This window comes from Lineus longissimus, chromosome 8, assembly GCF_910592395.1.
Source record: "Lineus longissimus chromosome 8, tnLinLong1.2, whole genome shotgun sequence".
NCBI lineage: Eukaryota > Metazoa > Nemertea > Pilidiophora > Heteronemertea > Lineidae > Lineus > Lineus longissimus.
Window position 1 is genome coordinate 16,357,521 of NC_088315.1, and position 24,089 is coordinate 16,381,609.

General features: G+C 43.0%; 1 long non-coding RNA gene across 1 annotated transcript; it reads right to left on the minus strand.

The window, feature by feature from the left end:
• Window positions 1–7,330: 7,330 nt before the first annotated feature.
• LOC135492711 (uncharacterized) lies at window positions 7,331–16,933 on the minus strand. Its single transcript, XR_010448105.1, has 3 exons — window positions 16,442–16,933; window positions 8,174–8,287; window positions 7,331–7,773 (listed from the first exon to the last, which is right to left on the minus strand). It is a non-coding gene; the product is annotated as an uncharacterized LOC135492711 (long non-coding RNA).
• Between the last annotated feature and the right edge of the window lie 7,156 nt (window positions 16,934–24,089).

Consider the following 24,089-nt stretch of genomic DNA (forward strand, 5'->3'; position numbering starts at 1 on the left):
ATGTACATTATGCATTCATTATTCTGATGAAATAGGCCAAAATACTGAAAATACTCATTTTCGACGAAAATGAAAAAATGATACGGGCCTTAAAGGGTTTCAAAACCCTTTCCGGCACAGTCACTTTAAAATCGTATGCTAAACCATCTAGTACTGCATATCTGACCACAGCTGGTCATACATAACCGTAGCCCGATTGAATTGTAAGAATGTCCATGGTGCAAGAATATTACCCCCTGGTTCAACTATCCGTACAGCGACCCGTGTGAAGGCCATTTTTCAAGTTTACATGTTTCAAATTTGCCGCCTTAAACTTTTAAGTTATGTTAGGTATGTGTGGTCTTCCCTACTTCTAAAAAGGGTGTTTTTCCAAGATGGTGGATAGGGCCAAAGTGGTTTTCCCTATCTCTTTGTAATCTACTGATATCACAAACATCTTTGGCCAAAGTGGCCCAGTTCGTTAGTTTTGTGTTCTGTGGAGTCATGGTCAGGCTCTAGGTCGTTAAACATTCTGTAAGTAATATTGTTTTCTATGTATTTTAGGCCCTTTTGTTTACCCTGTATTTTCTCATGTGCTTTACATGCATTCATGTACTGTGTCATGTGTGTGTGTGGGGGGGGGGGGGGGTGTATTGAAGTAGTTCTTCCTATTTATGTTACAAGACCTTTGTTTTACACCTGTTCTAGTCCGTTTAACTCATGTTTGGGTTGTATGTGGGTCACGTGATTATGCAATCTTTGGGGAGCCTGTTGTGTTAGTTTGAGCACAGTTGTTGGCATTGGGCCAATTGTTACGTAATTTAGGTAACTCTGTGTCTCTATGAGCATTGGGCTCCAGTATTGGCTCTTTCAATTATAATGGTAATTACGTGGTGTGTATTCAACTTTGGCACTGGGCCAGGGGACAGTTCTTGAGGTCATCGTTGTTGTTGTCATTGCTTGAATGTGTTTCTTCCTTTGTTTACTTTCTGTATCGTCACTTATTTGTTTTTCTACTTTTTTCAGTAAACCGTATCAATAGAACCTGGACTTGTTGTTCATTCTTTGGTGCGCGTTTGAGGCAGACCCCATGGCTCCCACATCGTTTAAGAATTACGACGCTGACGCTTGAGGACATCAACCAGGTCTAAGGAGACACGTTGGAATCGTCAAGGTCAAGGTTTCGGCAGTTTCGATAAACGGTTACGACTACGGTATAGGATACTGGCTATGGCCGATTTGGATAAGCCCATTCGTCGGGGCTCTCGGGATCGAAGGCCTTCGCAGAAGGTGATCGAGAATCAGCTGCAGGCAATGAAGTCTGCTCGCAAGTCATCAGTGAGGAAGCAAGCCAAGGAGCTTTTCGACGAGGCTAAGACGCCGTCACAGCTTGCCCAGGGTGACGATGAGACCGAGCCTGAAGATGAGGAGTCCATCAAGTGGGATGGGGCTCAGGGCATGACTGAGGCCATGGAAGTGTTTCAGGACATCATGAGGAAACAGAATACGATCACGGAAGCTCTGGTGAGGCAAAACCTGAGAACCACACTGCCAGCTCGCAACATCCCTGTGTTCTCTGGCGATCCGATGGAGTTCAGGCTTTTCATTCGGGCCTTTGAGCACGGTGTCATCGACAAGACGGAGAACCCGAAGGATCACATATACTACCTGGAGCAGTACACCACGGGTGAGCCTCAGGAGCTCGTGAGGAGCTGTATACACATGAACCCAGCTCGAGGCTTTGATCGGGCCATGGAGCTTCTGAAGGAAAACTTTGGAGACGAGTATCGGATCTCAACGGCGTATGTTGAGAAAGCAATGGGATGGCCCAACATCAAAGCAGAGGACGCAGCAGGCACCAAGAGGTTTGCGCTATTCCTTCTTGGCTGCCTCAATACCATGAAGGACATCGATTACATGCAGGAGCTTGATCATCCGAAGAACCTACGGGAACTGCAGTCCAAGCTACCCTTCAAGATGCGGTCAGGATGGAGAGCTCGAGCGTTGGACATAACTGACTCTGAGTGTAATCGTCGAGTCAGGTTTGAGGACTTCGTGAAGTTCATTAACAAGCAGTCGCGCTTGCTGAACGAGCCCGTCTTCGGCTGTATCGTGGAGAAAGACGTTGAGAAATCGAAATCAAACTTCAAGAAGCGTTCAAACCCCAAGTCCAAGGAAAGCTTTGCCACGATCGGAAGCGTCAGTGCCGGGTCAAGTTCAAGTTCCAGTTCGAGTAAGATTGCTGCCAAGCCAGAGAGCCAATCCACCGCCTCCGATAAGTCGTGTTTGTTCTGCCAGGGCAACCACACCTTGGAAGTCTGCAGACGCCTACGTTACAAGCCAAACTCTGAGAGGATCAAGTTTCTGCAGTCCCATAACCTTTGTTTCGGTTGTTTGACTCTGGCCAGTGATGGACATGTCAGTAAAACCTGCGTAAAGAGACTCAAGTGCGAGTTATGTTCAGGGTCCCATCCAACCGTGTTACATAGGGCTGAGAGCGCGGATGCTAAGCCAGCGGACATCAAGAACAGTTCTACTTCTACAGCTATGTCAGATTGCGCTATGTCTACAGTTCCGGTGACAGTGAAGGCGATCAGCAGCAGTAAGGAGGTCAGGACTTACGCGTTTCTTGACACTGGCAGTACAGCTTCATTCTGCACTGAGAGGCTGATGAAACGTCTTAATCTGAGAGGATCAAAGGTGAAGATTAACCTGTCAACCATGTCGGATCAGTCAAAGCCGACAACCAGTTACTTGTTGAAAGGACTTGAAGTTAGCGGCCTCAATACTGGTGTTTTCACGGAACTCCCTGAGATGTACACGCAGCCTAAGTTGCCCGTCTCAAAAGATGACATTCCCAAGCAGGAGGACATTGACCAATGGCATTATCTCAGCAGAGTAAGCATTCCTGAGATAGATGCTGACATCGATTTGTTGATTGACTCGAACGCACCAAAGGCTATGGAGCCTTGCGAGATCATTCTTAGTCAGGAGAATGGTCCTTACGCTATTAGAACTCTGTTAGGCTGGTCAGTGAATGGCCCAGTGAAACCCGACAAGCCCTCAGATGAGCTCAGCAGCTTTCACGTCTCCATCAAGAAAGTGAGCAACCTAGAGGAGCAGCTTCATCAGTACTTTAATCAGGACTTCAGTGAGCAACTGGCAGATGATGAGAAGGAGTTATCACGTGATGATCAGAGGTTCTTGGAGTTAGCTGAGAGCTCTAAACGTATGGAGGATGGTCATTACGTCCTTGGTCTTCCCTTCAAGAGTGATTCTGTCATCATGCCGAATAACAGATCACAAGCGGAGCAGCGTGCCGCGACTCTGGCTAAGAAGTTCGCCAGGAATGATGAGTTCTGTGAGGAGTACAAAGCCTTTATGAGCAATGTACTGTCTAAGGGCTATGCTCGAGAAGTGCCGGTGGAGCAGTTGAACCAACGTGATGGTAAAACGTGGTACCTGCCTCACCACGGGGTGTACCATCCAAAGAAGAAGAAGCTTCGAGTTGTCTTTGATTGTGCTGTGAGGTTTGGAGGGATGTCTCTCAACGATCAACTACTACAGGGTCCGAACCTCACCAACACTCTCGTCGGCACCCTGTTGAGGTTTAGGCAGGACAGCGTTGCAGTCATGAGTGATGTCGGGTCTATGTTCTATCAGGTCCGTGTTCCACCTGATCAAGCCAGCTTCCTGAGGTTCCGGTACTGGAAAGATGGAGACACCTCCGGCCCTCTCGTTGAGTACCAGATGATGGTCCATCTGTTTGAAGCATCATCGTCGCCTAGCTGTGCCAATTACGCCCTCAGACAAACCGCTTTGGACAATCAGGAACTGTATGAGAAGAATGTCACAGACACGCTGCTGAAGCACATGTACGTCGATGACTGTCTACGGAACCAGCCCAGTGATGAGAGTGCTATCCCCTTGGTTGCAAACGTGATCGAGCTGTGCTCCAAGGGTGGATTCAAGCTGACGAAATGGACAAGTAATAGTAGGCCTGTCCTTGAATCGGTGCCTATCGATGACAGGGCCAAGGGTATGAAGGACATTGACCTAGATAAGGACAATATCCCACTCGAGAGGGCGCTAGGGGTCCAGTGGGACCCGGAGACGGATAGGTTCGGCTTCAAGACTGTAGACAAGGATAAGACACCAACACGTCGCAGCATCTTATCGGTAATAAGCTCCGTGTTTGATCCAATCGGCTTCCTTTCACCGTTCATTCTGAAAGCCTAGCTGATTTTGCAGGACTTGTGCCGTCTCAAGATAGGATGGGATGACGACATTCCCGAGGAGCACTTGTCTAAGTTGCAGAGATGGTTGTCTGATCTACCGAAAGTCTCGAACTTCAAAACAGACAGATGTGTCAAGCCGAAAGACTTTGACAACATTGTGTCTTCCCAGTTGGTACACTTTAGCGACAGTAGCGAGGTTGGATACGGGGTGGTATCGTACCTCAGGTTGGTGAATGGCGACAGAAGGATTCACTGCTGTTTGCTGCTCAGCAAGTCTCGTGTTGCGCCGCTCAAGCAGATAACGATGCCTAGGATGGAGTTAGCAGCCGCCACTGTCGCCGTTCGCGTGGATAGGATGCTTAGGAAGGAGATAGATCTGCCAGTAGACCGGTCGATCTTCTTTACGGACAGTACTGCTGTCATGAAGTACATCAGGAACAGAGGAACCCGATTCAAGACATTTGTAGCCAATCGACTGGCGATTATCCACGACGGATCCGATGCTTCGCAGTGGTGTTACATAGACACCAAGAGTAACCCAGCAGATCATGCTTTTTGAACTGTATTGCTTGGTCTAATGGTCCGGAGTTCCTCTGGAAGCCGATGGAGGAGTGGCCAACTTACCCCAGTGTCATAGCTAACCTTGTCGGAGCAAGCAATGACGACCTTGAGATCAAGAGCGCTGCAGTACGTGTGGATAAGCCAGTTGTGACAGAGGAAACGGGTTCTGAGACTGTCGATAAGTTGATTGGTTACTACTCGTCTTGGTATAGGCTGAAACGAGGAGTTGCGCATATACTAAGAGTGCGAGATGAACTTTTACGTCGCAGTCAACTACGTAAGCTGGCCACTGATGGTGAAGGAGATGGTGTGCGTTGTGGGCCACTTACCGTTGAGGACTTGAGGAGAGCTGAGAAAGCCATTCTGGTTTTCTCCCAGCGTGACGCATTTGCCAACGAGGTCAAATGTCTTAGTGGTGAACCAGGTACTGGAGTGAAGAAGTCCAGTTCGCTGTATAGGCTCGATCCAGTCATGGAGGATGGTGTCGTAAAGGTTGGAGGACGGTTGGGCAATGCAGCTATGCCAGGGAAAGCAAAGTATCCCGTGGCCCTGCCAAAGAACCGTCAAGTTCAAACCGTAAAGAGGAAACTGAAAGTCGTGTTGAAGGAGCAGCGCTTGAACGACGAGGGCCTGTGCACGTTGCTTTGTGAGGTCGAGGCTGTGGTTGACGATAGACCACTCACTAGAGCATCTGACGACCCCAACGATTTGGACGTTCTTACTCCAAATCACCTGTTGCTGCTCAAGAGGCAACCGTTCATGCCAGTGGGAACATTTGATAGGGACGACCTATACGGTAGGCGCAGATGGAGACAAGTGCAGTTTCTTGCCGACTTGTTTTGGAAAAGATGGCTTCAGGAATATCTCCCCCTTCTCCAGACAAGGCAGAAATGGCTTGCTCCCAGGAGGAACATTGTTCCCGGTGACATTTGTTTGATCGTTGATCAGAATTCTCCAAGAGGAGCTTGGCAGTTAGCCAAGGTGGTGGAGACTTACCCGGACAAGAGAGGATACGTCAGACGAGTAAAGTTGCAGACAGCAAATCGATCGATTCTGGAGCGGCCAGTGCACAAGCTGTGCTTTCTGTTGGAGATGGACAGTCCACAGAGAGACTAGGTCACTACAACATACACGTTGTTGTGAATTGTGCGCTTCTTCAATGTTGAGGAAACATTGATGAACACTTTGCTACTGCAAATAATGGACAGTTTTTGTGGTGTTGAATTTTTGTTGTGTCAGATGCTGGAGAGTTTAGCTTCTTGGCACTAACGCTGGATTATTATTGACATTGAACTGGATTAGTTCGCATTTTGTTTGTGTTATATCGTCGTTTCTTGTCTTTGACTTGTAATTTTGTGTGCTGGCCTTCTGTTTTGTTGTTGTATTGTAATTGAGTCGTGTTTAGGGTACTTAGTCAATTAGGGGCGGGGCGTGTGAAGGCCATTTTTCAATGTTTACATGTTTCAAATTTGCCGCCTTAAACTTTTAAGTTATGTAAAGCCGAGGACACACTACCAAGAAAAATTGGCCAATGGTGATTAATTTAATTGACTGCAGATGTCTTGTCATATGTGAACGGTCCGGCAATTCACTTGGCCAATGAAATTAGATACTCTCACCCAGTCTTGGTGAGTTGGTGGGGAGTTCTATATTTTCGCCAAGATTGCCACCACAGGGGGGCTACTTAAGGTAGAATTGTCGTGTGTGAATGGTTCACCAACTGTTTCGAGCAAGGAAAATGTAAACAAGAGGTTTTGTTTTTAACTCTTTCAAGCCCTTTACACCAAGAAAAAATGAATTCATATTACTAGGCAACAGCTTTTTTTAGCTATTTGAGTCGACATTTCAAGGTGGAGTTCCGATTATATGTTTTTGACATGTAAACCCGTACTTTGAAGATGGTTGGCTGTTTTGAAAATGTCCATGGGCCTATAAAACTACAGGTATATACCTGATTAATCAGGAGCAATGACAGCAGGGGTCTCATAAGTAAGCTGTGCACCAGGTGATCATGATGATTATGCAATGTACCAGTTCCCTCCAAAATGTTTCCCTCCAGTGACGTCACAGACAGGTACAGGTAGCTAAAATTGTCTGGGCCTGACAGTGGTGTGAACACACAGTTGTTGAGGCCAGCAAGAGTGACTTGCCAGGTGACCCTACATCTGTTTTTGATCTTGGTGAGCAATAGTTGGTAGTGTGTCCTCGGCTTTAGGTATGTGTGGTCTTCCCTACTTCTAAAAAGGGTGTTTTTCCAAGATGGTGGATAGGGCCAAAGTGGTTTTCCCTATCTCTTTGTAATCTACTGATATCACAAACATCTTTGGCCAAAGTGGCCCAGTTCGTTAGTTTTGTGTTCTGTGGAGTCATGGTCAGGCTCTAGGTCGTTAAACATTCTGTAAGTAATATTGTTTTCTATGTATTTTAGGCCCTTTTGTTTACCCTGTATTTTCTCATGTGCTTTACATGCATTCATGTACTGTGTCATGTGTGTGGGGGGGGGGGGGGGTGTATTGAAGTAGTTATTCCTATTTATGTTACAAGACCTTTGTTTTACACCTGTTCTAGTCCGTTTAACTCATGTTTGGGTTGTATGTGGGTCACGTGATTATGCAATCTTTGGGGAGCCTGTTGTGTTAGTTTGAGTACAGTTGTTGGCATTGGGCCAATTGTTACGTAATTTAGGTAACTCTGTGTCTCTATGAGCATTGGGCTCTAGTATTGGTTCTTTCAATTATAATGGTAATTACGTGGTGTGTATTCAACTTTGGCACTGGGCCAGGGGACAGTTCTTGAGGTCATCGTTGTTGTTGTCATTGCTTGAATGTGTTTCTTCCTTTGTTTACTTTCTGTATCGTCACTTATTTGTTTTTCTACTTTTTTCAGTAAACCGTATCAATAGAACCTGGACTTGTTGTTCATTCTTTGGTGCGCGTTTGAGGCAGACCCCATGGCTCCCACAGACCCGTTTGCTGCATGCCATGATGAATCCCACCTGAAAAAAAATAAAAAGGCCTGTCACTATCAGTCCCAGGCTATCAGCATACATGTTTGATCAATGAGTGAAGGTTTTCAATCATAAACTTTTCCACAAGTTCACATTTAACAAGTGCTGCCCCGTATACTGCAATGAATTCCATGCATTGGACATGCTGGAAGGGCCACGTCTTTGAAAAACGCGCCAAAACCCTGTTCACGTGACCTGTATGTATCATGACTATAAGCATTCGTCTGCTGCGGCACGGTCCTTAAAAAAATCGCAAGATATCGTGTTAGATTTGTGCCATCGTTTGGTATAATTCCATCTACGAGACTCATCAAACATTATTCTAGTCTTCATTCGCGTATTTATGACTTTTGATCGTTTCAATGCTCGATATGATAAAAATACTTACAACATGCAACACGAAATCCGCATGAATTCGGCAAATTGGTAGCAACATCCGGGTCTTCAACTTCCAGTTGCCAAGTGCCATGAAAGAGGACGACGGTGATTGGCTGACACATGCCTGTATAATATATAAGTCGTTAGATGTCTCCCTGAATAACGTCATGACTTTATTTGGATTTGGAAAATATTGACATTTTTGAAATAATGAAATTTTTCATGCGGTGGCACCACGACCATGCAAGCGGTGAACGGTAACATGTTTGGCAACATTTATCTTGGCCTTAGACATGCTTGAGGAACTCAAAGCTTTGGGAGCATATACCATTGCTGGCCGGGGAGACTGAATGCAAAACTTATCTGTTTAGACGTCTGCATCCAGAATTCTATAGCAAAACATGACGGTTTAGTTACTGTCTTAAGTGTTTTTTCCCACTGGGTGTCTTTGACTGCACAATGTTAGTGAGAAAAAAATGCAGTCGTTTACAGTGAAAGCAATTAATTGTCATGCCCATACCCGACTAGTGACGTCGTTTATCCGTACACATGATGCGCAAATATCCCAGAATGAGGAACTTTATTTCCTGTAGGCGGCAGTAATTAGCGTTCCAATGCAAAATAAATTTCCACCTCATGTCAAGCCCATGTCAAATAACGGGTGAAGCAATATTTGTTTAAGCTGGAGAAAAAACAGCCACATATTTGATATCTTCAAATCTCTTTCGAAACAGAAAGAACAGAAAGTTCCCATTCGGTGCTATAAAGCGCACATGCTCTGTACCTAGACTTTAACTAGCACACATGAATTCAATCGGGGAAAATGGAGGTATTGAAGGTACTAGAGGTGTCCTTAGTTGGCAGTTTACCCTGCAGCCAACCATTATCTCATTACCTCTATGGACATATGATTCAAGGTAGGCTTGGTGTTTCCTACTCCAGTGGGTCTCAGTACCAGGCATTTTTGTCGTTTTCTTAACTGTCTTGTGTTTGCCCTTGTATTGCCTGGTTCTTCGATAAACCATAAACCCTTTCTTTCTGGTCTGTATGACCACATCGTTGTCCGAGGTAAATTCTAAAACCATTTGTCTGGGAGGGATTTTCTTCTTTAACATGTTTAAAGTCACACCATTTGTTAAAACCGCTACTTTAGTACTTTTTACCAACATGATAGTGTAAATAGTTAAAAGTATTCTAGTACGATGTCCTTTAGAACAACTAATCAAAACTTTGTGGGCACTGTAGTGTGGCGTAAGCCGTGTTTTTATCCGAGAGCATGGATCAGTTCGAGGAGGGATCATATGATATGCATGCCCTTTGTCAACAATATCACGAAGCTCATAAAACAGCCTCCCTGGCTTTTTTCCCAGTAAAGTAATAAATGAATTTCTGAACAAACACTGGTCCCTGAAAAGGTGCAAGTGAGAGCCGTGTCTAAATGTGCTGAAAAGTCGGAAGCTTAACAGTTGACGACTATGATAAAATCGAGAGATAGCCTGATAAACTCCACTTTTGCTCGAAATTCTCAGGTATCCTGAAATTGCGTCGTAATACCAATAATCCCTAGGAGGATGTAGTTTAAAGGTAGGAGGTGAAATCTTCCAATGATATTTGTACCGTATTGTACCAATCAACTCCTATTTGATCACAATTGGAGAAATACTATTAGATGAGGGATTCATTAGTAACAAAATTAGACTCGACCTTCACGGCTAACATGCATGCAAAAACCTCAGCAGCTAAGTTAGAAAAAACAAAGGCTGCCAGCCATCTTTTGAGCGACTTTCAGCCTTGTTTCAAATGCGATCAGCAGTCCGCAGAAAACTTTGTATTCGCCTACTGTGCTTCTGATATGGAGCATCAAAATTAGCATCACCGATCACTATTCGGTATCTTGATTTCTCTACTTTGAGGCCATGCAGTTCATTCCAAGAGGACTGACAGACCAACGACCGTGATTCGTGAACCGCAGGTTGAAATCGTTCGTGGAATATTTCAAAACAATTTGTATCATCTCCGATGAAGAAACCATAGGTGGCGCTATTTCGTATTCGTCCTCCTTAAAAAACCAGGAAGCGTTTGATGCCGCAATGCCTCTAGTGTAATGGAATCGTAGTCCTGGTAGAATGCCATGCGCCATAACAGACCATGGGGAATCACCTCACGGCAGGAAAATTTTAGTTCTTTTCGTACGTTGTGGCAAGGCGGTGCAGATGATCACACAATACATTATCGTGTGTAAAGTTTGTATGCAATTTACTTGGCAATTTCAATGGTGCTATTTTCCAGAAGTCAGTTGGAAATTGACTAAATGAAAGGATCTTGACTTGAAGATATTTTAGAGGTGCGTATTGTCAAAATCGATTGGAACCTTTTGAAATGAGAGCGATATGCAACTTTTCTCAACATCTTGGAGCAAACTGTAGTAGCAAAACCAAGCAAATAGTATTAGGAAGAGTCCGATTTTTGCTGAATGTGTGTGAAGTGATGCTCCTTTCGATGCTCCACATCCCATGCACAGTTAATTTAATTATACGGTAGCGCCACGGCGGTTTGCTGGTAGTATATCATATTTGGGCGGTCACATTGAATGGGTGCTGCGAGAGATTTTTCGTAAGAAAAACTGACAAATTGTTTTTGTTTGCCAATCGATTGCTTTGTATAAACCTTTAAAAACGTTTTTGACACTTTTTTGTTCACTAATTAGATGAAATAACTATTGTGCTTTATGAATTGGCCACCTGTGACGGAGATTCCTCTGGTTGCATTAATAATGATTTGGACAAAATGCCTTAGACCAATTTTCCTGGCGTAAAATGAGCCTAATTTATCACTGAATACACATTAATGTTTGTCAACAAGTCTTGTCTCTTATGATGAGTCATTTGGAAGTAATTTAAGTTGCCAAACGAGTCTACTGCCAAATCATAATCCGAATACCTAGGTAATTTTATACGAAGCGTTCTCATGAAATTGTCAAAGAATCCATTGTAAAGCCTGCCCGTTAAGCAGCAGACAAGTGGTTTAAAATCCAGTCCAATATAATACCCTTGGAAGTTCGAATATATGAAACGCACCCAGCTTCGAGAATAACCTTTTATATTCATCTTGACTTTGTATGGAAATCTGACAGATCTGATCAGGTTAACAGTTGTTGCTGTCTTGTTGTAAAAGGATACTGTATAATGATCTTGCCTAAACCCAATTAAAAAGTTGAAAATCACATCCACATAAACAATATAATAGCCACGTAATCCATTTATTCCTAGTACTCCATTCTTAAAAATAATTTTTCTGTTATCAAATATGACATCGTATATTATATACACCCTAGGCCCTCTTTGATTTACACTTATAGTACATGTAGCAATTTTTTCCTCCACAACAAGAGACAAACAGTTTCTTCTCCACTTGAGGTAACTGAATGATCTTTTCAAAGTAGTTTTTATAAACATCTTGTCCTTATGAACAAAGGAAATGTTACCAAAACTCTCCCTGATAAAATCAAAATATTGAATGTCTGCTTTCTTTAATGACGAAGTAAAAAAAACTATACTGTCATAACTACAATAAGGCCTGATTTTACCAAATTCTTCTCTGGGCCGGGAAAGCCACACATTATGTACTATGTTGTAAGTAACACTGGTTTTATTGAATCGGAAAGTCAGTAAATTTTCTCTTGACATTGCCAGTAGATAGCCTTTGCGATAACCAAAACCAATATAGTGATAGTCATTCGACGGAATGGAAGGTACGATTCTTATCTCATGCATCAATTTCATGGCAACATGCCCCTGCTACGAGAGATGTTTAGCATTGCATTAGCTGTTGGGTTCCTTAGGTTCACTGGTTTTAGGAATTGGACTGTGGTTTCAATGAGCACATTTGTAGAGCACATTAGCATAAAATGTTATGTTATTACCAAGAATTTGAGGATTAATTATTAATTATTTCTGCGAAACGTAAGTCAATGTGATTTTCTAAAAATTCTGAGCAAATGAAGCGACATTGATATTGTACCCTGGTTTCAACCCAGATTCCCAAAACTATGCGCATGATTGTAGGAGGAAATTAAAAAATATTACCTTTTCTTGGAACATGAAGCTTTCCAATTTCCCAACCGCATGTTCTTTTCCCAAGCATGTTCCAGTCTTGTGACTAAGCTGACAGCAAAACCCCTTGCCACTTGGCACAATATTAAACGTTGAACAAACCTTCATCATGACGCAGATGATGCTGCAGTGTAAAAATGACGCCGCAGCGAAAGATCCGAGATCAGGATTTAGAAGCTTTTTGTTGATAATCAACTGTTGGAATAGTTTATTTACTAAAAGCTGGGTCATTTTAGCTGGGATTTATTACATTTATCAATTGTTTTTTGCAAATAAGTGTGACTGTTGAAAAAATACAATCATAGGTATCACCCTGGACAATCAAAATCCTAAACTCAGAGCATTACGCGCTTCTGAGCACCTCAGTAATTGAAGTTTCACCTGAAAATTTCCTTCCGGTATGTTGACTTAAGTAAACATGTTTTTTTTCTAAGAAAATAGATATACAGTTTTACACAATGCCGTACGCAGTGCAGTTATTTTGCATACAAAATTTGCTGAAACTTGGTATTTATATTACTTGTATATCTGTCTACACAACGGCCATGCTGAAATTTATATCAAGTGGATATTTACGCAATTGGAAATTTTCAAATTCAATTTAATTACAAATTCCAATTTTTTTACGAACGGCATAGGCCCTTAATACAAACAACTTTTTACAAGCAGAACTTCTTCAACATGCATTCGTAATATGCAAGTGTCCACTTTAACGTAGTCTTGAGCCGAGAGGTATCGGGTGCATCTAAGCTCTCACAGTATTATTGTCCTGACGTCTCTTGTTAGTTCTTGAACTACCGCAGCTTGCAAGGTGTTTACCACCATCATTTTAGGCCATATTACACCATACACCCCTTTGCAGCTGCAGCGCTGAGTTATTCTTTAGAACGGGCAACTCCTCTTAGGAAAATCCGCTTTAATTAAAAGGGAATCTCACTCTTGACCAGCAATAATTAGCGTTATACATGTAGTCTCAGACGAGTGATCAGACTTTAAAAGAAAGATCTCGGCCATCAGAACAGCTAGTGACCTATTGTTTGACTTTGTGGTCTCATTAAAGACTGAGATATTCGAAATTGACCCATGCTTATTATAGGTGAAAGAAAATCTACCCAATACTCTATGATAGTTTTGACAGGCCAAATGTAGGTTGTTAAGTGTCTCATTAGTGCAGTTTGTAAGATGATGACCTAGGAGCTCGGTTCCAGTCCTGTTTGGGAATTTAGAAAAAATCTTTGCAAAAATAGAACATGATGAAACTCGTAATCTCTTCGTAAGTTACGCTACCCCTGTTTGGAGGATCCGCTATACCTAAAATCTTTTTTTCGTACCCTACCGATACCACCTTTTTATACGCCCGTCACAAAACGGACATATTATGGTATGTGTCTGTCGTGCGTTGTGCGTCCGGGCTATAACTTTAGAACCGTAAGAGATTTCACCCTCATTTTTTGGTAGTAAGAACTAGGGGCTGGTAAGGTTGAGTTCGATATCTGGCGTGTTCTCACTCACGGTTCGGCCACTCTGGGGCAGTATGTGAAAACACAAACAATGCAATAAATCTGCCAATTTTAGTCACAGCCTGCTGAAAAGATTATGGCAGATACCTCATGGAAATGGACATAATACGTTGTACTTGTTTTGACCTTGACCTTCTTTTCAAGGCCACGAACGTCAGAGTTTGTGTCAAATTGCGAAATGTTCACATTTCGTAAACCACTGAATCTATCGATCCCAATCTATGTACATGTGTACCCCTAGGTGACAGTAACTCACAGACTAACGTTGGACGTTATATCATTCCTGGCTTGGCCACCAGGGGCATTATGCAAAAACACAAAAAAGTTGAGAACTCACTCAGTATTGGTGACAGCATGCAGCTTGCAGCAACCCGAGATTGAAGATTATATCTAATTTCATTCATCTATTTACCGCAACTTGACAATTAAGTATGCCCTCTTCGAAATTTTCGGTGAGGACAAATGCAATACTCTATCGTTAGGTAAAGTTTGAAATCTGGAGGCCTTTTTACCCGAGGTCTCAAGTACACCCATACTTGGAAACGCAGGGAATTTCCAATTTAGACAAGAAAAATAAATTTGAGCAAAAAAATAATAGTACAAAAGAGCATATCTGCAGGTACTTGCAGTTTAACAATTACAGCTGGAGTAGCTAGCGGGGAGTGCGGGGGGGGGGGGGGCAGGGGGAAATGCCCCCCTCCCTTCAGAAGTCGCCAGAAAATGAGAGCCTCGGGCAGAGCCTTTTGCCGCCACCCACCAAAAAGCTAGCTACGCCTCTGGATTACAATGTACCAGTAATGATGAAGTGATGACATGATTTTTGCCCAGTCCTTGGATCAGTTGAATCATTTTGAATCTGTTGTTTTAATGGGGCCGGAAAAAAGTGTCTTAGTAATAGATATTTCTTGTCCTATTTTTGTAATTTGTGCAGACGCCATAATACTGCGCTATCTCTTCTCCCCTTCGAGAAAAACAGATAAGATCAGTGTTAAAACGTCGACACCAACTCCTGTGATGTTTTCACCATCGTTGTATACTTCTATGAACTAAATGTGGCTCACATGAAATGCAAACAACCACAAATAGAGAGAATAATGGCCATTTTTTAAAGCACTATGATGAGTGTTAAGACTTGGCACCAGGACCTGTTTGCTGATATCTGATCTATTTAAAGACTTATAACCAATATTTGGAATAAATGTTACTAAGTATAAGACATTCAGATTTGCTTGAAACTTGGCACATATGTTTACTTATATTTGAATCGTCAACTCATGCTTGATATGAGTTTGGAAAAAAAAACATTTCAATTTACCTAAAAAAAATATTGTGTGAAATATTTAAAATAAGATTTCTTGTTATAATCTGTACTCAGACATAGCTTGGACAGAATCTTTCACCACCGCCAAATAAAACAATATTCATGAGACTTATATAGCGCTGAATCCAACTGGTTTCAGTCGCTCAAAGCGCTTCATATTATTACTCCTAGCGATCACGAATGCGAAGCATTTTCCGGCTTATTAACGGTTTCTCTAACTTTTTGCTGATTTCTCCGACATTGTCCGACTTTTCTCCGACTTTGTCCAAAAGGTCAGATTTCCATAAAACCTGAGGAAAAAAAAGTCTTCCCAAAGTAGGCCATTAAAGATCAAAGGCCTCGATTGAATGGGGTTAATGAGAGGTGATGCAAACACCCAGAGTAACCCTAAAAATAGGCCTATTTTGATAGCATAAGGAAACAAAGCCTCATATGAATTAAAGATATTTTTGATGTACTGAACTGTGTAATTTACAACACATTTACAGTATCTATTTGCATAATACAGACTTGAATTGAATTGTACACCATGCTCAAATCTAATTGCAATATTTTTTTTTTCAATAATTTCACTTCCAGTTCAGGAATAATGTCATTTCTTACATGATTTGATGAAATAAACTGCATGACATTCAATTGCAAAACATGAACATTTCTAGCCATTAATTTGAAATTTTGAAACCAATTTGCAAAAATCAGCCATTTCTGTATGACATCTCGTATTAGAAAGTCTCCCCTGCTTAAACATGGAGAGGCCCAACCCAGATGCACTCATGTGTGACATGCAAAGGGCCCAAGGAGAGGAGCTATACATTGGTATTCACACTTAGGGTCACTCTGGGTGTTTGCATCCCACCTCATTAACCCAATTTAACAACGGCCTTTGATCTTTAATGGCCTACATTTGGGAAAGCCTAGTTTTTTTCACAAGTTTTATGGAATTCTGACATTTAGACAAAGTCGGAAAAAAGTAAAATCCGGACAATGTCGGAGAAATCAGGAAAAAGTTAGAGAAACCGCTAATAAGTCGGAAAAAGTCTCCCACTAGTGTATTCGCCTGTACATTCGTGATTCAAGCTCTACTCTCTAGGAGTGTCACAGGTCCAAGCTGCAGCTAACATTCATAGTTTGCCATCTCTGCCAGCTAGGTGCCCATTTATTTCTTGGTGGAGAGAAGCAAGTAGAGTAAAGTGCCTTGCTCAAGCACAGAAAGACGAAACACGACCAATCGAACCCACGACCTCCTGATTATGAGCCCGGTGCTCTAACCACTACGCCACTGATCTTCCCAAATAGCCGAGAGAAAGATGTACCGATATACTCACCGTTCTCAAACATAGGTTGGACAGAATCTTTCACCACTGCCAAATAGCCGAAAGAAAGATGAACCGATATACTCATATCGCACGTAAGTCCTTGGTTATTGTGTAATGTTCTTCGATAAGGTGCAGAGTCGAATCAGAAGAAAATACAGGCGAAAGATATGGTAGACTGGGGTAATTGTAGCCCCGGTTTAATTGTAGCCCCTGCTAATGACATTGATTGATATCCCCATGCATCAAACACTGCAGGGGCTACATATAAACCGGGGCTACAATTACCCCATTCAACCCTATATCATATCCTACCGATGTCTTTCAACTCATACTCTGTCCCTGGATGGACTTCCTCGACAACTACATGCATTCTTAAACAGGTTGTGAACCAATTACTCAAACGAGTTCCGTTATTGAAAAGTCATTCTACAAGGGGCCACATGGGCCTACAATTTATACGATAAGTTGAGCACAAAGTCAGATATACCCGAGGATGTTGAAACAGCTGGGCATATACAACATGTCGGACTGCAAATTGGTAGATAAATATGATCACACGCAGAATACAGAGTTCTAGGCCTATGAACTCAACAACGGAATGGGAATGACGTAAGGATCGATAATTTGTGAAATCTAGCTGTCCTTGAAGCTTTTGTTCGTACCACAATTGTGCTTTTGTGGCTAAATTTCTTTTTTGTGAAGAATTGCATCGATTGGTAACATGCTTTATTCACTCGATTTTTCAGACATGAAAAGAACATTTTGTATTGTAGTTGAATTGGTTATGTATCTGATTAGTATGGACGCAAAATTATCAATGAAAACAGACTTTTGAAAGGTTTTTAAATATATGATTTAAAACTTTTTGTCTGTATGTAGACCCGGTATTACAATCTTTGAAAAATTTCTACAGAATTTCTCTATTTATTAGGACTAGTGACTGTTTTAAAAATCGACTAAGAGAAAATTCCTATATTCATAGTCAATATATATCATAGTATCAGTGAATTTGTTTGTATGTTAAGGCTATTTCAGTATTAAACTTGAAACAGAGTTGTCGAATTCAATATCCATAACTTGTTCAAAATTAAGTGACAAAATCCATCGCATAATGACCTGAGGGATTGTCCTTCATATTTAGCAAGAGTACGTACATTGCCACGTCATTTAAATACTATTTCCCTTCGTATACTTATTTCCTTTACTGTCCAGCTGTTTCAACCTCTCCGGTTTCACGTGTCTTCTTCAGACACACAGGTTAAACTTTTAACCATCCGGATCCACTTTTTGCCAACTGCTTGGCTCAGACAGCCCTTCAGCAGGCCATACTGCCAGGATGGACTGACCAAGATCTACTCTAGGTCAATCAAGGGGAGAAATTGACTTCTTGCGGTCCCGCTATCAGGATACCTCTGTATATCCAACCGTATTTCTTTGTCGCCACACGCATCTGATGAGTCTCTCTTGACGAAACCGCATTTCCTGCACCTTCATGACCTATCAGACACACATGGTTGCTTCATACCATCAGTGCACGGTGCCCAGTAGCCAAAATCCTTCATTCTGGTCCTCATTGTTGCCATGAGCAACAGAGCATGCAGGCTCAGGCTACGATGTCACTGATGACGTCACAAGGATGCAATGACGTCATCATGATGTCATGACGTCGGGTCAACAATCACAGCTGTCAGACAGTCCATGAATGATCTCTTCATTCAGTTGCGGTCATGCAGGCGAAGTGGACACCAAATTGCCACGTCAACATCATTTGTTATCATTTCCTTGGTGTCCACTGTCTGGGAACACCCCAGGTCGCTCTGGCTTTGGCACTGCACATCTGTAGTGCCTGTGATGAGGAAGTCTCACACTCTCCCATCTTCGTAAGTGGTCGATTTTTGTCGCAACCATTTGGGCCTAGGGCCCCGCACTCACTTCAGAGTGCATTATTAATGGGCTTCAGCTCCATGAAGCTTTCATCAGTGCACCCAGCCCCTGTGGATTTCATGTTCCCAAGGTAAGTATACGTACATTGCCACGTCATTTAAATACTATTTCCCTCCGTATACTTATTTCATTTACTGTCCAGCTGTTGCAACCTCTCCGGTTTCGCGTGTCTTCTTTAGGCACACAGGTTAAACTTTTAACCATCTAGATCCACTTTTTGCCAACTGCTTGGCTCAGACAGCCCTTCAGCAGGCCATACTGCCTGGATGGGCTGACCAAGATCTACTCTAGGTCAATCAAGGGGAGAAATTGACTGCTTGCGGTCCTGCTATCAGGATACCTCTGTATATCCAACCGTATTTCTTTGTCGCCACACGCATCTGATGAGTCTCTCCTGACGAAACCGCATTTCCTGCACCTTCATGACCTATCAGGCACACATGGTTGCTTCATACCATCAGTGCACGGTGCCCAGTAGCCAAAATCCTTCATTTTGGTCCTCTCTTGTTGCCATGAGCAACAGAGCATGCAGGCTCAGGCTACGATGTCACTGATGACGTCACAAGGATGCAATGACGTCATCATGATGTCATGACGTCGGGTCAACAATCACAGCTGTCAGACAGTCCCTGAATGATCTCTTCATTCAGTTGCGGTCATGCTGGCGCAGTGGACACCAAATCGCCACGTCAACATCATTTGTTATCATTTCCTTGGTGACTATTGTCTGGGAACACCCCAGGTCGCTCTGGCTTTGGCACTGCACATATGTAGTGCCTGTGATGAGGAAGTCTCACACTCTCCCATCTTCGTAAGTGGTCGATTTTTGTCGCAACAATTTGGGCCTAGGGCCCCGCACTCACTTCAGAGTGCATTATTAATGGGCTTCAGCTCCATGAAGCTTTCATCAGTGCACCCAGCCCCTGTGGATTTTGTTATGTATTCAGGGTTCTATTGCAATATTATCCCCTTAGCCTTTACCTGTAATAGACACCCATGTTATGTGATTATTTGTGCTGTGTTACACGTTCTAGTTTAGTTCGGAATAAAGTGCCATATAGACAACTACGTCTTTTCTCTCTCCCAGCCCCAAATACATGCCCAATACATTACAATGGCGACGAGTTTACTGGGGTGTATTGGTGAACTCCAAGAAGGGGAGGACTTCGAGGAATACACAGAAAGGCTAGAACAATTCTGCATAGCCAACGAAATCAAGGACGAAACGAAGAAACGTGCGTTTTTCCTGAGCGTCGTGGGACCAAAAACTTACGGACTCGTGAAAACGTTGTTAGCTCCCGAAAAACCGTCAACGAAAACGTACAAAGAGCTGGTAAAATTGATCAAGGAACATTTAAATCCCAAACCTATAGTGATAGCGGAAAGGTACAAGTTTGCAGAAAAGTGTGATTTTGGAGACTTTCTAAAGCAAGTGTTGAGGGATATGTTTGTGATCGGACTTTCAAATCGTGCAGCGCAGAAAAAGTTACTCAGTGAAACGGACCTTGATTTGCAGAAAGCCTTTCAAATCGCACTCAGTCACGAAATGGCTGAGAAAAACGTGAACCAAATACACCCTAAGGACCCACATGACATCGGGAAGTAGAAACGGATAGGCCGAGACCAGTGTATGCAACGTGCCCGAGATGCGGCAAGAACAATCATAGACCTGAGGACTGTTTCTATCGGGAAGCAGAATGTAGCCTTTGTCACGAACGAGGACATATCCGTAGAATGTGCAAATTGAAGCGGGAGAGACGATTTCAAAATCGGGATAACGATACGAGACAAGCCCAATCAGGTCGGCGAAAGAACAAACGTTCATCTAAAGTCAAATATACGGAAGAGAAATATCGGGACGAATCAGAACCGAGTGATTCGGAGGCGGAGAATTACGTTGGAAAAGCCGAACGTTTGAACTATGTAAAAAGCTCCAGGAACGAAAAATATCCGGAAATCTTGGTGGATGTTTCAATGAACGGTAAACAGATACGGATGGAGTTGGACACAGGTGCCGCAGTATCCCTCATCTCAAAAAGACTATACCGATCATATCTGAAAAAACGTGTGCCGTTGGAACCGTGTGATATCAAACTTCGAACCATTACCGGGGACAGTATACCTGTTGTCGGAATGTGCAGGGTTAACGTATGTTACGAAGGACAGTCCGCAGAATGTTTACCATTATACGTGGTGAAAAGTGACGGACCTGCCTTGTTTGGTCGTGATTGGCTTAGTAAGCTCAGAATTAATTGGAACTGCGTAAATATCCACTCGATCAGTACAAGCCTACGGGGGTCTGCCAGAGGCAACCCAGAACTTGAAACCTTATTGCACAAATACCAAGATGTGTTCAATTCCAAGTTGGGAAAGGCGAAGAATTTCAAAGCACATTTCCGAGTGAAAGAGGGAGCAGAACCCCTCTTTTACAAATCCAGACCGGTTCCTTACGCAATTCGAGAGGAAGTGAACGAATCAATTTTAGCCATGGAACGTGATGGCATACTGGAAAAAGTCGAATACTCGGACTGGGCTGCTCCAATTGTTCCGGTCAGAAAAGCGAATGGGACTATAGGCATTTGTGGTGATTTTAAGGTTACCATCAATAAGTATCTCGAAAACCCGGAACACCCTATGCCGAATGCTGATGAAATATACCAGAGCCTAAATGGAGGGAAAAAGTTCTCGAAATTAGACTTGTCCAGTGCGTACCAACATATCGAACTCGACGAAGAATCCCGGAAATACGTCACTATAAACACGCCCCTGGGACTATTTCGTTACACAAGGCTTCCGTACGGAGTATCCTGTGCACCGCAACTGTTCCAATCATATATGGACAGAGTCTTGCAAGGGTTATCATGTGGCTGTAACCTTGATGACATTATTACGTCGGGAGTCGACAACTCTGAACACTTGAGTAACTTAGAACAGATACTTAAGAGACTGTTAGATAATGGACTAGTTTGTAACTTGCCAAAATGTGCGTTCATGTTGCCCTCTCTGAAATATCTAAGTTTCGTAGTAGATGAAGAAGGACTACACTTAGACGATGACGCAATCGCTGCGGTACGAGATGCACCAAGGCCACAATCGAAAACGGACGTTCAGTCGTTCTTAGGGCTCGTAAATCACTATCGGAGATACGTACCAAATATGTCCTCAATCGTAACTCCGATATCAGACTTGTTACGCAAGGATAAAAAATGGGAATGGTCACCGGCCTGTGAAGATGCGTTCTGTGAAATCAAACGTATACTGACTTCGGAAGCAGGGGTTTTAGTACATTATGACCCTAAGAAACCGCTGGTATTTGGTATCTGGTAGATGCTTCACCTAAAGGACTAGGAGCTGTTATCTCACATGTCACTAAAGAAGGGGAAAAACCGATTGCATACGCCTCAAGAACATTATTGAAAGCGGAGAGCAACCACTCCCAAATCGAACGCGAGGGACTTGCGATAATTTCCGGCCTCCGGAAATTTCATCAGTATGTGTACGGTCGAAAGTTTACCCTCATAACTGACAACAAACCGCTTAGTCTGATATTTGGTCGAAAACAAGGAATACCAATGTTAGCCGCCGCCCGTATACAAAGGTGGGCCATAGAACTATCAACCTATGACTATGAAATTCAGTTACGGACATCCAAACAAAACGGCAATGCTGACGCCTTGTCCCGCCTACCTATTCAGTCGGAGGAACCGCTGCCCGCTACGGCAATCAACTGGACTGCCGAAGCAACCGCCTTGAACATTGCGCAAATTAATTCTTAACCAATTACCGCCAAGGACATTTCAAAGGAAACTAGAAGAGATCCAGTACTGTCAAGAGTGTTACACTACTCTGTATCAGGTTGGCCTCAGGCGGATGGGTTAGACCCGGACTTACAGCAATATCAAAGGCGCAGGGATGAAATAACCACCGAAGAAGGCTGTCTTTTGTGGGGAACTCGAATAATTGTGCCCCAGAAATTCCGAGAACAAATTCTAAGTGAACTGCACAGTAATCATCCCGGTATTGTGCGCATGAAAGGATTAGCTAGGCTACATACATGGTGGCCTGGAATTGATCGCGAAATAGAAACCATTGTTCAGAAGTGTAGTGAATGTCGGGGACTACAAGCAAAACCACCACGTGCCGAGGGGAACCCATGGAAATGGCTTTCCGGTCCTTGGCATCGCGTGCATGTTGATTTCGCGGGTCCAATTCAAGGAGAGAACTATTTCTTCATACTAGTCGATGCAGTCGATGCATTCTTAAAATGGCCGGAGGTCCACAAATTGCGGTCAATTACGGCGGAATCGACGATAAACACACTGCGGAAAATCTTCTGTCAGAATGGTGTGCCAGTCGAACTGGTGTCGGATAATGGTCCTCAATTTCTTTCGAGGGAATTTTGGGAATTCATGAGAGCTAATGGTATTAGACTTATTTTAACACCGCCATATCACCCCAGTTCTAATGGCGAAGCGGAACGCTTTGTTAGGACTTTTAAGAAAGCGATGAAAGCGCGAAGGAACCGTCCATGGGGTTGGACCCGTGAAATAAGTGATTTCCTCTTGTGTTACCGCACTACTCCCCACTCAACGACCAATCGACCACCGTGTGAATTAATACACAACCGCCGGTTGAGACCGAGACTGGATTTAATCAGGCCAAATGCGGCCGAACGCATTCAGAGGCAAGCTTCGTCCTTCAAACCAACGAGACAATTATGTGTAGGTGATTTGGTGTTAGTGCGCGATTATCGTCAGAGAAAAGAGACTTGGATCACGGGAGTTCTCATGAGGAAACTCATACATGTACATATTATCATGTTAGGGTCGGAGACCTTACGTGGAAAAGACATATTGATCAGTTGAAGTGGTCCGATGGCATGTCTATTACGGAATTGGACAAAAGGTCAGAACTAGATTTACCACCTGTGGTGAACAATGAACCATTCTCAGACCGCGCGTTGATCCCAAGTGAAACAACCGCACCGAACACAGGGGACACAACAAATGACACTTCCGAAACGCTTGTTGAAAGCAACCCAGATCAGGTGAATAACAATACAATAGGTATATCACCTGGGCACCACAGCCCTATTCAGGAACCACTACGCCGATCACAAAGGACTCGGAAACCGCCCGAGTTCTACGGGGACATTATATCTCACTAAGGGAGAGAACTAAGGAATAGACAATTTCAAGTGATAAGTTTAGGTGATGGTGCACTGTGTGAACTGACAGTTTAGGTATGTTAGTGGAGTTTAATTGTAGATAAGTTTTGGTGAGGGTGCATTATCTGAGTTATAGTTGAAATGTGGCTTTATATTTACATGTATTTGGTGTTTTAGTTGTGGTGCTGGTACTTGAAGATTTATGGGTGAATTTTACTTTAAGGTGGTAGGGAACTGTTTTATTTCAAAGTCTAGAGGACATTATTAATAGGGAGGGAAGAGTGTTATGTATTCAGGGTTCTATTGCAATATTATCCCCTTAGCCTTTACCTGAAATAGACACCCATGTATTGTGATTATTTGTGCTGTGTTACACGTTCTAGTTTAGTTCGGAATAAAGTGCCATATAGACAACTACGTCTTTTCGCTCTCCCAGCCCCAGGTACATGCCCAATACATTACAGATTTCATAATCCCAAGGTAAGTATACGTACATTGCCACGTCATTTAAAGAACTATTTATTATATATACTGCGACACTTTTTT